The sequence below is a fragment of the Oryctolagus cuniculus genome, chromosome 11 (genome assembly GCF_964237555.1).
Source record: "Oryctolagus cuniculus chromosome 11, mOryCun1.1, whole genome shotgun sequence".
In the NCBI taxonomy this organism is placed as follows: Eukaryota; Metazoa; Chordata; class Mammalia; order Lagomorpha; family Leporidae; genus Oryctolagus; species Oryctolagus cuniculus.
This window is the reverse complement of record NC_091442.1, coordinates 33,791,588-33,802,338: the sequence shown is the minus strand read 5'-3', so window position 1 is coordinate 33,802,338 and position 10,751 is coordinate 33,791,588. Positions and strand designations below refer to the sequence as shown.

At 39.4% G+C, this 10,751-nt stretch overlaps 1 pseudogene; it reads right to left on the bottom strand.

Moving 5' to 3' along the window:
- Positions 1 to 5,526: 5,526 nt before the first annotated feature.
- Positions 5,527 to 6,102, bottom strand: LOC100341254 (actin-related protein 2/3 complex subunit 3 pseudogene; annotated as a pseudogene).
- Between the last annotated feature and the right edge of the window lie 4,649 nt (positions 6,103 to 10,751).

The window sequence follows — 10,751 nt, the reverse complement described above, 5'->3', positions numbered from 1 at the left end:
CTTTCAAATAAAAAAAAAAATGGCTATTCTTGTGGTAGACTGTAGGACTGGAGATATGAAAGCAGGAAGCTAAAGTTACCAGAGAAATCTTGGCAGGAGGGAATTTAGAAGACATTGAAAATATGAAGTATCAAAGGATCTTGATAACTGAATAGTTATGGTGAAAATGTAGAAATTAGTCAGAGATCATTCCAACATTGATTGAAAATTGGAGTCTTTAAGAGTAATAAGAAAGTTGGAAAGGGGAGCCAGTTTTGAGGGTAGAATGACGTGTTCGGTTTACAAACTAAGTAGAACAGCCCAGTTAGGAAATGCTAGCTACTATAATACCGCCTGAATCAATAGTGTTCACTTCTTTTGTTGAGCTCATTATTCAAGGCAGAAAATTTAGTTGATTACTCGTCAACCCAGGATCTTCTGCTGTAGTTAACAAAAGGTGTTGGATATTTTATCTGTTGCTGTACCACCAATTACTCCACAATTAGTGGCAGAAAATGATCATGAGCATTTTCTGACTGTTTTCCATGGTTCTGAGGGTTGACAGATTCAGTACTACAGGCTGTCTCCTGGTGCTTGATGGTGCTCAACACATGCTACTCCAAGTTGTGGCACTGTGGTAGATTGTCTAGAGCAGAGAGAATTTGATAAAAAGCATACGCAAGGTCTTTATGATCTTTCCCTGCCTTTGTCCCCTGAAACAAGTCATAAGACCCTTATATGAGAAGCACCCTCTGTAACCCAGAAGATCACCCTTATCTCTTAGACACACAAGGCTAAGGAGAATCTGAACAAAGAGACCCTACTAAGTTTCCCCCGTTTTATAATTGTTAGCTTAGCCTCTCCTCCTGGCCCTATCATATTTCTCCATGACTTTTTGTTCTTTATCAAGGCTACTACAAAAACATTCCAGTTTAACCACTTTTGGACTGCATGAAGGCTCCTTTTATCATGTAAAATTTATATTTAAAAATATGTGTTTACTCTTATTAATCTATATTTTGTTACAGAGGACTCAGCCACTAAGATGGAAAGAAAGAAATATTATTTTTCCTCCCTTATATGCTGCAGTCAGATTGTGGCTGAAGGTAGAGTCAACTGAAGGCTTTTCAACAAGGAGCAGCCTCTGGTGGTTGAAACTTGTTGTTGGTTAGGAGCTCAATGGCTTTCCCATATGGCTTGTACTTCCTCACAACATGGCAGGTGGTTTCCAGTAGCAGATATTCTAAAAATCTTAGGCAGCAGTGAAGGCCTTTTTATGACCTGGTCTTGAAAATATCATAGCGTCACTTCTTCCAAACTCTATTGGTCAAAAAAGCCACAAGATGTCTCTTCAGGTTCAAGGGAAAAGAATATAGCTGCCTTGCCTGATGAGGATTGGGTCACCATCACACTGAGAGAAGAGGATATGGAATGGAATTTGCTGGCCACCTTTGGAAAATATAATCAGCCTCACATGTATCCTAGGAACAATTCAAAAGTGGATATAATTCTTGTTCTCGTTTTAGTGTGTCTCTAAGAATGGAAAAGATCATGACTTCAGTGAAGGCAAATGATTAGACATTTGAAACAGTGGAAATTCGGTTTTGTTGTCAATACAATTTAACTTTACAGGGTTATAATTCTAAAGTGAAATTGCTTTGTACTTCATAGGAGAAGTATAGAATTACTGTAATCCTGTAAGTCACTGAGGAGTATCTAGCATGGTCCTTTGACTCCAGAAAAAATAATTTAATACATTGAGGAATTTATTATCATTATTATTAAATCACCCTACCCAGAATTAACTCACACAAAGATATTCTTCTAGGTCATTCTTGGTTTTGTGTTCTAAGTTTCTCCGGAGAATTCAGGACTTTTAGAACTTTAAAATTATTATCACTATTGGTATTTCCCATTTCACAACATCTTACAATATTGCTAAAGCCTAAGTCTGAGTCTGAAATATGCAAGCAAACTCTATTAACCTTTTGTGTACTGAAAAATGTGCTTCAAGCCAAAATGTGAGTATAATTTATTACTCCCTTAAATGTGTCTCTTTCCCAGAAAAACCTTAATACTGAGTATTCCACAATCTCTAATTGTGGAACCAAAGTAATGATCTCATATTCAAAGAACATTTATGTTTTTAAATAAAGCTTTGTCAGTAGATCAAAACAAACATTTTCAGGTTTGGGTTGCACACCCTCTTTATCTGAATGTCAGTCACTGTGGACCAGCAGACATTCAGCTGCCTTTAGCTTTCTCCCTCATCATCCCTTGCATTATCTCAGGACATAGGGCTCTGCAGACACTGGTTTAAGAATCACCAGTTACTTGGAATTCTGAGCGAATTGGTTAGAACGGCTTGGAGGAGGTATTTGAGACTCTATGGGTATTTCATTACCTTCATTGTCATTATCATTATCATCATCATCCCAAGAAAACACTAAAAACTAAATGTTCATAGCACTCTGCAAGGTTGAGCATAAAGCAAGTTTAATAGTCACTTTGTTCTAAGAAATAGAATCTGAGCTGACAAGGCACAGAGAACAAAACACAGGAGGAAATAATTTCATAAGCTCCTGAAGAATCACTGTTTTTGAAATCCATTCTTTCTGCGGAGTTTACTTTGCCCCCATCAACAGTGCTCAGAGAATGGAATGAGTTTAGGAATGGTTGGTCTCTCATGACCTTTTGAAGGAGAAGAACATAGAAGCTGGAAGTTGAACATCATCAGTGTCTATAAACTTTGGTTTAGCCATGGTCTTCTAGCCCAGAATGTTGTTAAAAATACAGATTCTGATTCTATAGGTCCAGAGTAGGGATAATATTCTACATTTACAACAAGCCCAGCTGACACACCCATAATGATGTCCATGGAGAAGAAAGGAATAGAGAAACATCTTTATGGTATAAAAATATGTGCATTTTCCATATTATATTTGCTAGATGGGAAAGATGATACTTGGAATATCTTACTCATCAATTGGAAGCCATGATAAATACTGTTTACTTCCCAATTGCTAACAGTGGCTATTCATTTGTTATGGATGCAGGTAAAGTAACAAAATCTCTGTGTGTATGTTTTATATATATACATATATATACACATATATAATTTGATATGCATAAAACATACATACATATGTGCATCTGTAGAATTTTTCATCAATAAGAATATAATCTTTCTTACTATCTTATTCAGGAAACAATATTATTATATATTATAGACAGTATAAAATGTTATTTAGCATATAAAATATATTGTGTCTTATTATGAGAATCCCAACATCAAAGAAAACTTTCCTGCTAAATTACTGAAGAACAAATCTCACACTGAGATTTGAAATGAAAAAACAGTAAGGTAATAGCATAGATTGCATTCATTCATCAAATCAACAACCACTTATTGAGTGTTATATCTCAGGTTTTGGAAGAGAAACAAGACAATGTCCTAACCCTGGTATGGGGGATGTTTCCATTGCAAGAAACAGAAATAAATTTCCAAGCAATGTGGCAACTTTGATAACAGATATTTTTGCTGAAGTTCTGTTTTCATATTGAAGTAATGATCCTGTCTCATTACCTGGCCTGAGGAGACATTTCTGCCTACGAGCACTTTGAAACTGTCAACAATGCAGGTGCAAAATAAGTTAGAATTCTTGTCCTGAGAAGCATATGATTCTGACAGAGGGAAGATGTCTTGATAGAGGAGAATGTCTAAATTTGAGAAGAAGTCAGAATTCTGGTTTTGCTAAATAGCTACATGTATGAAATGAAGCTACTGATTTTTGACAAACTGCCAGGTCAAATCTTCTTTTTTATTTTTATTTATTTTTTTGACAGGCAGAGTGGACAGTGAGAGAGAGACAGAGAGAAAGGTCTTCCTTTTCCATTGGTTCACCTTCCAGCGCACTGCACTGATCCGAAGGCAGGAGCCAGGTGCTTCTCCTGGTCTCCCATGGGGTGCAGGGCCCAAGCACTTGGGCCATCCTCCACTGCCTTCCCAGGCCACAGCAGAGAACTGGCCTGGAAGAGGTGCAACCGGGACAGAATCCGGTGCCCTGACTGGGACTAGAACCCCGGGGTGCCGGCACCGGCACCGCAGGCGGAGGATTAGCCTAGTAAGCTGCAGCGCCAGCCAAGGTCAAATCTTCTATGCTGATTAACTTTTGTTGTTTTAAATACTGTGTATGTCTTTCTCTTTTTCTGATACCTTTATTCAAGAAAGTTTGGACTGTAGACTTTAGTTAGGATTTTTTTTTTCCTGGGTTGACAATCGTTCCTGTGGACTGTCTTAAGAGCAGTGATAGATTTTTGTCCACATAACGCTATCTTTCCTCTAAGGAGTTCTGATGACTTGAAATTCTCTGTAATTTTTTCACATCAACAGCAAGAGGAGGAGGAGGAGGACAAACAGCAATCTTTATCAAACTCCCCAGGATGGCTACCAGCACATACAGAATCTTTATGAGAATTACAAAAACAAGAAAAAAAGCATTTCTTCTAGGCAATTGAGTTACAAAAGAAGACACCACTTCTGCTGAGCTGTATCCTGGTGTCGTGACTCAGTGCTTAATTTCACCCTCCATTTCTCCCTCAGTGGGTGCCAGAAACTATGAAAGGCTATGCAGCAGTCCTAAATTCCCTCAGTTCAGAAGATATGCTCTCTGGATAACTGACAACCAGATCCATACTCTAGATAACTTGATGAATGCTCTCAAGGGGCCAGACATTTCAAACACCGCTTAGATAGTCAATGAAAAGTAGGCAGAGACAAACTGGAGTTCCATTCAGTCTATGAAAGTTACCAATGGGGGTCAGCACTGTGGTGTAGTGGGCTAAGCTTCTGCCTGCAGCACTAGCATCCTATTTAGGTGCCGCTTCTAGTCCTGGCTGCTCCTCTTCTGATTCAGCTCTCTGCTATGGCCTGGGAAGGCAGTTAAAGATGGCCCAAGTGCTTAGGCCCTTGCACCCACTTGGGAGAGCTGGAAGAAGCTCCTAGCTCCTGGCTTCAGATCGGCCCAGCTATTGCAGCCATTTTGGGGAGTGAACCAGGGGATGGAAGACCTCTCTCTGTCTGTAACTATACCTCTCAAATAAAATAAAATCTTTTTAAAAAGTTACCAATGTGGTAAACCTACAGATAGAACCAATGGTGGGGGATATGTCCCAGAGAGCAAGAAGCTGATTCCTTGAGATTTGTCACTCCTTCCTGAGAGATGTTCTAAGAGATTTGAACTCATCTTCTATTATCTTTTTTTTTTTAAGCTTTATTTATTTATTTGAAAGGCAGAGTTACAGAGAGGCAGAGGCAGAGAGGTTTTTTGTTGTTGTTGTTAGAATTTTTTTATTATTTATAATATTAAGCACAGCTTAATAGTGCAGAAAATTTCAAATGATCCTTCAACAACCCACTCTCCCCTCCCCCACCCAAATTCTTGATGAGGAGCTTTTCAAGTAAAGACATGCTCTCTTCTGCATAAAACCTATGGAATAAAGGCAGAGGACTGTGTACATCTTGCTGTAACATGCGGCCCACAGTTCTGGAGACAGTGCCTGTCCAGGCTTCCTTCACTGCCCCGGTCCCGAGTGGCTCTTGTTCATGAACTGTCTCTTCACAAAGCAAGTCCACCACTTGCTGGGCTTATCATTCTGAGGGTCAAAAACTTTCTCACAAAGTCTCAGTCCAGTCTCCTGCCTTAGCTGCTGTAAGTAGGCGTGCATCACCTCATCTTCCTACTTGTTTGCAGGTTTGGCATAAATTGCATTAAGTGGAAACCCTGGCTCTCCAGGAATCGGAAAATTTGTGATTCCCAGTGTATACATTTCTTTCTTGCCTTGGCTTTTGGAATTGCACTTTTGGAGTTTCTTCAGATACTCAGAGATGTAGAGAATTATATATATCAGGGTCCTGTCGGCTTCATTCTTAATTTCATAGTTTTTGAAGAAGACATTGGCCTTGAAGTAATAGATGGCTTCATCCACAATATCTGTATCTTTTGTCTCTCTAGGGGCAGGGCCTTTGAACTGACTTCTAATAGGTAACAGTGCCATGTTTCCGATGAGCTTGGTGTCAGGGTCCATGAAAGAAGAGTGATATGCCGGCATCTTGGCAGCCCTGGGGTTGGGAGCCAGGAACTTCTTCAGGGTCTCCAACTTGGGTGCAGGGGCCCAAGCACTTGGGCCATTTTTTAACTGCTTTCCCAGGCCATAGCAGAGAGCTGGATTGGAAGTGGAGCAACCGGGACTTGAACTGGAACCTGTATGTTATGCTGGCGGTGCAGGTGGTGGCTTTACCTGCTATGCCACAGTGCTCTCCCCTCCATAATCTTTTTAATTAATCTGTTCTCCTTGTGTATGAGAAAGAAGTATTAGATGTTGGATGGCATGCTAATAGACTTCAGTGAACTGGCCCTTTAAGAGTCAGTGTCTTAGCTCAGGCTGCTATTTCAAAACTACCATGAATTAAACAACAAACTTTTATTTCTCATAGTTCTAGAGGCTGAAGGGCTAAGATCAAGGTGACAGCAGATTTGTTGTTTAGTAAGGGCCCTCTTCCTGGTCTCTAGAGGACCACATTGTTGTATCCTAACCTGACCAAGACACATACCATCTCTCTCCTGTTTCTTCTTAAAAGAGCATGGATCTTACCCTGAAGTATACACCCTTATAGCCTAATTACCCTCCAAAGCCCTACCCACAAACACCCTCACTTTGGGGATTAAGGCTTCAACATGTAAATTTTGGAGACACATACATGTAGTCTACAACTGTAAGGAAACCTTAACATAGTTTCAGATACAAGATACAAATGAGAAAAAAATTGAAAAATTGTGATCTAACTCGTTGCCAATCTTGACTACTTTTCAGAATCAGTACCCACTTGTTGAACACCCACTTATGTTATTATTTCACTTAATCATCACAACAATATTTTGAAGTAGGGTTTGTTTAAATCCCTATTTTATAGTCAAGGAAATAGGTTCATTAAAATAAAGTAACTTATCCAAAATTGAACAGCTAGTTAAGTGATGAGCCTGCAATTTGACCAAAGATTTTAGCCTCAGTTCTGTCTTCTTAACCACAGAGCATGGCTTCAAATATAATACTTGATTAAGAGAGCTCTGGGCCCAATGTAAAAGCCAATGCCTGTCTAAAATGTGGAAATTGATCTTAGCAAGTGTGTCCTTTCTACTGATACAAATTCACAGATATTCTACCTTCCATGGTACTCCTTGTGTAGCTGTTCAGATCTTTCTTACACCTTTTTGGAGAAATGCATAAAAAACCAGTTTGGCTAAATAGTTGCTGAATAGGTAGGCCTTCAAAAAGAGACAGGGCATAGAGATGTGCCAGGTTATATAATGAAATTTGCTTCTACCTTTGCTATCTCTTTTAGTCTTCTTGGAAGATTTAAATTATTTTTCTTTCTTCCTTTGGTGAAGAATTTCTTTCCTTTGAAATGTGAATTGTGTAGCAAGATTAGCCATAAGGTAGCCCAGTTACCTCTGAGTAATAAGTAAATAAGTAATAGCAAATAAGGAACCAAGAGCTTGGGTGGATCTATCCTATCTGCTTCTAGCTTTTTCATGTGCCCTTGATCTTGGGTCTGTTGCAGAATGTTAGATAATGCATGAGGCTTTTTTTTTCCAGTTTGGTATGAATTGGTAACAGTTCACCTTGCTCTGCGGTTCTCTTCAGCAAAAGATATTTTAAGGGCATTTGTGGTCAGAGTATAATGTGATATCCACTATGCTCTGATCTTACAGCTCACTTAAATATGCATTATGACAGTGAACAACTTCTCTTTCCTTAGAAGGCAACTAGAGAGCTGAGTCAATAAAGCAATATTTATAGCTAAGAAACCATACAAAGACACTATCTACTTGTAGAATTTTTACATTAGATCAATACCCATTTGTGTGCCTGAGAGTTGACCTATGCACATTACAACTGCAGAGGTAACCCAAACATTATTTTTCATTCAAAGCAAGCTGCATGGGAACAGGATCCCGACAACAGAGGGGACGGAGAAGCATCAGGGGCAGGGCACAGATGGGATGGAAAAACCTCATGGTCACTGCTCCTGAGCATCTTAAATGAGGCATTTGAGTCTTCAACAAGGTCATTAGCGGTGCATGGAGCAAAGGCTTATTTTTAAAGTTTTGACGTAGCCCATGGAATGCTTTGTTCCTAATTTAGAGCACTTGTCCTGAGAGCATCAAGTCTTCAGCATCTGTTGCCACTTACCATGTGTTTTGTGTACAACAGACCCAAATCCACTTGAGGTGAAGTTACAGAGTGAGGCAGCTCTAAGAGGAGCCGGCAAGGCCTAGGAGAGAGGTTGTTTGGGGGAATATTTAGATAAAAACCCAGTTTTACAAAAAGATATCTGGAATATGAAGGTTGGAGTAATTTCAGTGAGTATTCACTTTTCCCCCTTTCTTTTATGAGTGGATTATGTACTTCCTGACCTGACCCTTCTGAGTTTGGACTGCTATGTGACTTGCTTTGGCCATGAAATGTGAGATGACTTAATTGAACCTATACAGACAGGGTTGGTTCTTGCTCTCTGTGATCTACTGTGAGAGAAGCCACTGCTGGGTAGATGCTGCTCTTTCTGCCTAAGTTTAAAACAAACAAACAAAACCCACAAGAGCAGAAAATCCGAGTCCAATCCAATCCTTAGTTTAGCCAAACCGGAGCGATCCTACTGAGCCCAACCTAGATTAATCAACCTCCAAGTCCATGATTTTGATATTAATGCTTGTTATTAATGTTATTTGGATGTTTGTTACATAGCAGTATTACAGTAATGGGTGACTAATACATGGAGTTAATGATTTGCATGAGTTTTTCTGTACCTGGGCAGACATTGATGTAATTTTTTTTAACTTTTATTTAATGAATATAAATTTCCAAAGTACAGAATATTGATTACAATGGCTTCCCCCCCATAACGTCCCTCCAACCCGCAACCCTCCCCTTATCCACTCCCTCTCCCCTTCCATTCACATCAAGATTCATTTTCGATTCTCTTTATATACAGAAGATCAGTTTAGCATACATTAAGTAAAGATTTCAACAGTTTGCTCCCACACAGAAACATAAAGTGAAAAATACTGTTTGAGTACTAGTTATAGCATTAAATCTGATGTAAATTAACATGATAGTTTAGAACTCCTTCATATAAAGTATGGAAAAGGAGCTTTTCTCAGCTTTAGTTAGGAATTCTGAGACAAGAGGTTTGTGACATAGTGGGCTACCCTGTAACAAAGTGCACACTTGTACTAAAGGCAAACCTGTTGGAGAACTATTATTAGCAGACATCTAGGGGTGGCAGGAGAGTATTTAAGTTAATTGATTTTAGCCCGTATTCTGGAGACTTTATTGAAATTCTCACATCCATAGAGATTGCCTTAAATATTATCTGGAACCTGAACATTTCATATTTTTAAAATTTGAAAAAAAAATCAGAGTATCAGGAAATATTGAGACCACATTACTTTCTGATATGGGACAAGATTATTTGTTCCCTTTAGACTGTGTGTGTAGTTTTTAGTTGCTGAGTCCCTGCCATGTTCTATTACTCATATTCAGATGTTTCATGTGTTTTTGTTACTTGTTGTATCCTTACAGGCCCTGAGATTTGTGACATTTGCAGGATTAACAACTGTCACCCTGTTAAAAATGAAAACAAAAACCAAAAACCAAACAGGCAAAGAATGGTCCATATGCTTAGCTCAGAGTAGTTGCTCAAATGGGTGACCCTATGGCAGTTTTGCCTGGGACAGTCCTGGTTGATGCCTATTGTCCTGGGCTAGTATATTAATTTGCATGAAAAATTATAGGGCTGTGCCTGGCAGTTGATACTGGCTTGCAGCTGGGACCTCAGCTGGGCCTGTCAACTGGAGCACCTCACATGGCCTTTCTAAGTGTTCTGAGCTTGCTCACAGCATGGTGGCTTCTGAGTAGCTGATCTTCTTACGTAGTGACTCAAGGTACTTGAGGATATAAGGCCAAAGCTGTAGCCATTGCCTTGTTTGATTTATCTTTGGAACTCATACATAACACTACTGCCCCATTCTTTGGTCACAGTCTTGCCTAGATTCAAGACAGTGGACATAGAACTAGGTAGTGTTCAGTGACTAGGTACTTAGTAGTGAAGCAAGGACTACAACTGAGACTGATGACTACTCATTGTTAATTCTTCTGTACCAAGAACCCTCACTGACTCTATTCTCCATCATATTTACTATTCTACCTAGAAAGGTAATATGTGAACATCTATGTATTTAAGAAACCTTGCATGGTCTTCAGATCTTATAAAACCTCGGAATTATATACAAAACCTCCCCTTTTTTTAAATGTGTGTGCTTGTCAGAATTCTCTGTGGCAGACACTGTTTCAGTATTTATTGAAGGGCATTGAATAGCTCACAGAATCTCTGAGAGGGTCGGAGAATTAGGTTTGGAAACTACCTAGGCAGGAACAACTCTGAACTTACACTGCATGCTAACTGCTCTAGGGAAGATCCTGCTTTGCATGGTCATAAACAGAGTCACTGTACCTAACCCACTGGCAGGCCACACAGTATACCCGAACCTCTGCCTACAGCTGTCTCTGAAATGTCTGTCTTCGTCTCCATCCTCACCAGCCTGGTTCTGGGCCTGCTTCTGAATCTCATTTATTTCCAAATAGATGTCTTTAGTGTATGTATTGTTTTTCTTAAGGTTTATTTTATTTATTTGAAAGAGTTACAGAGAGAG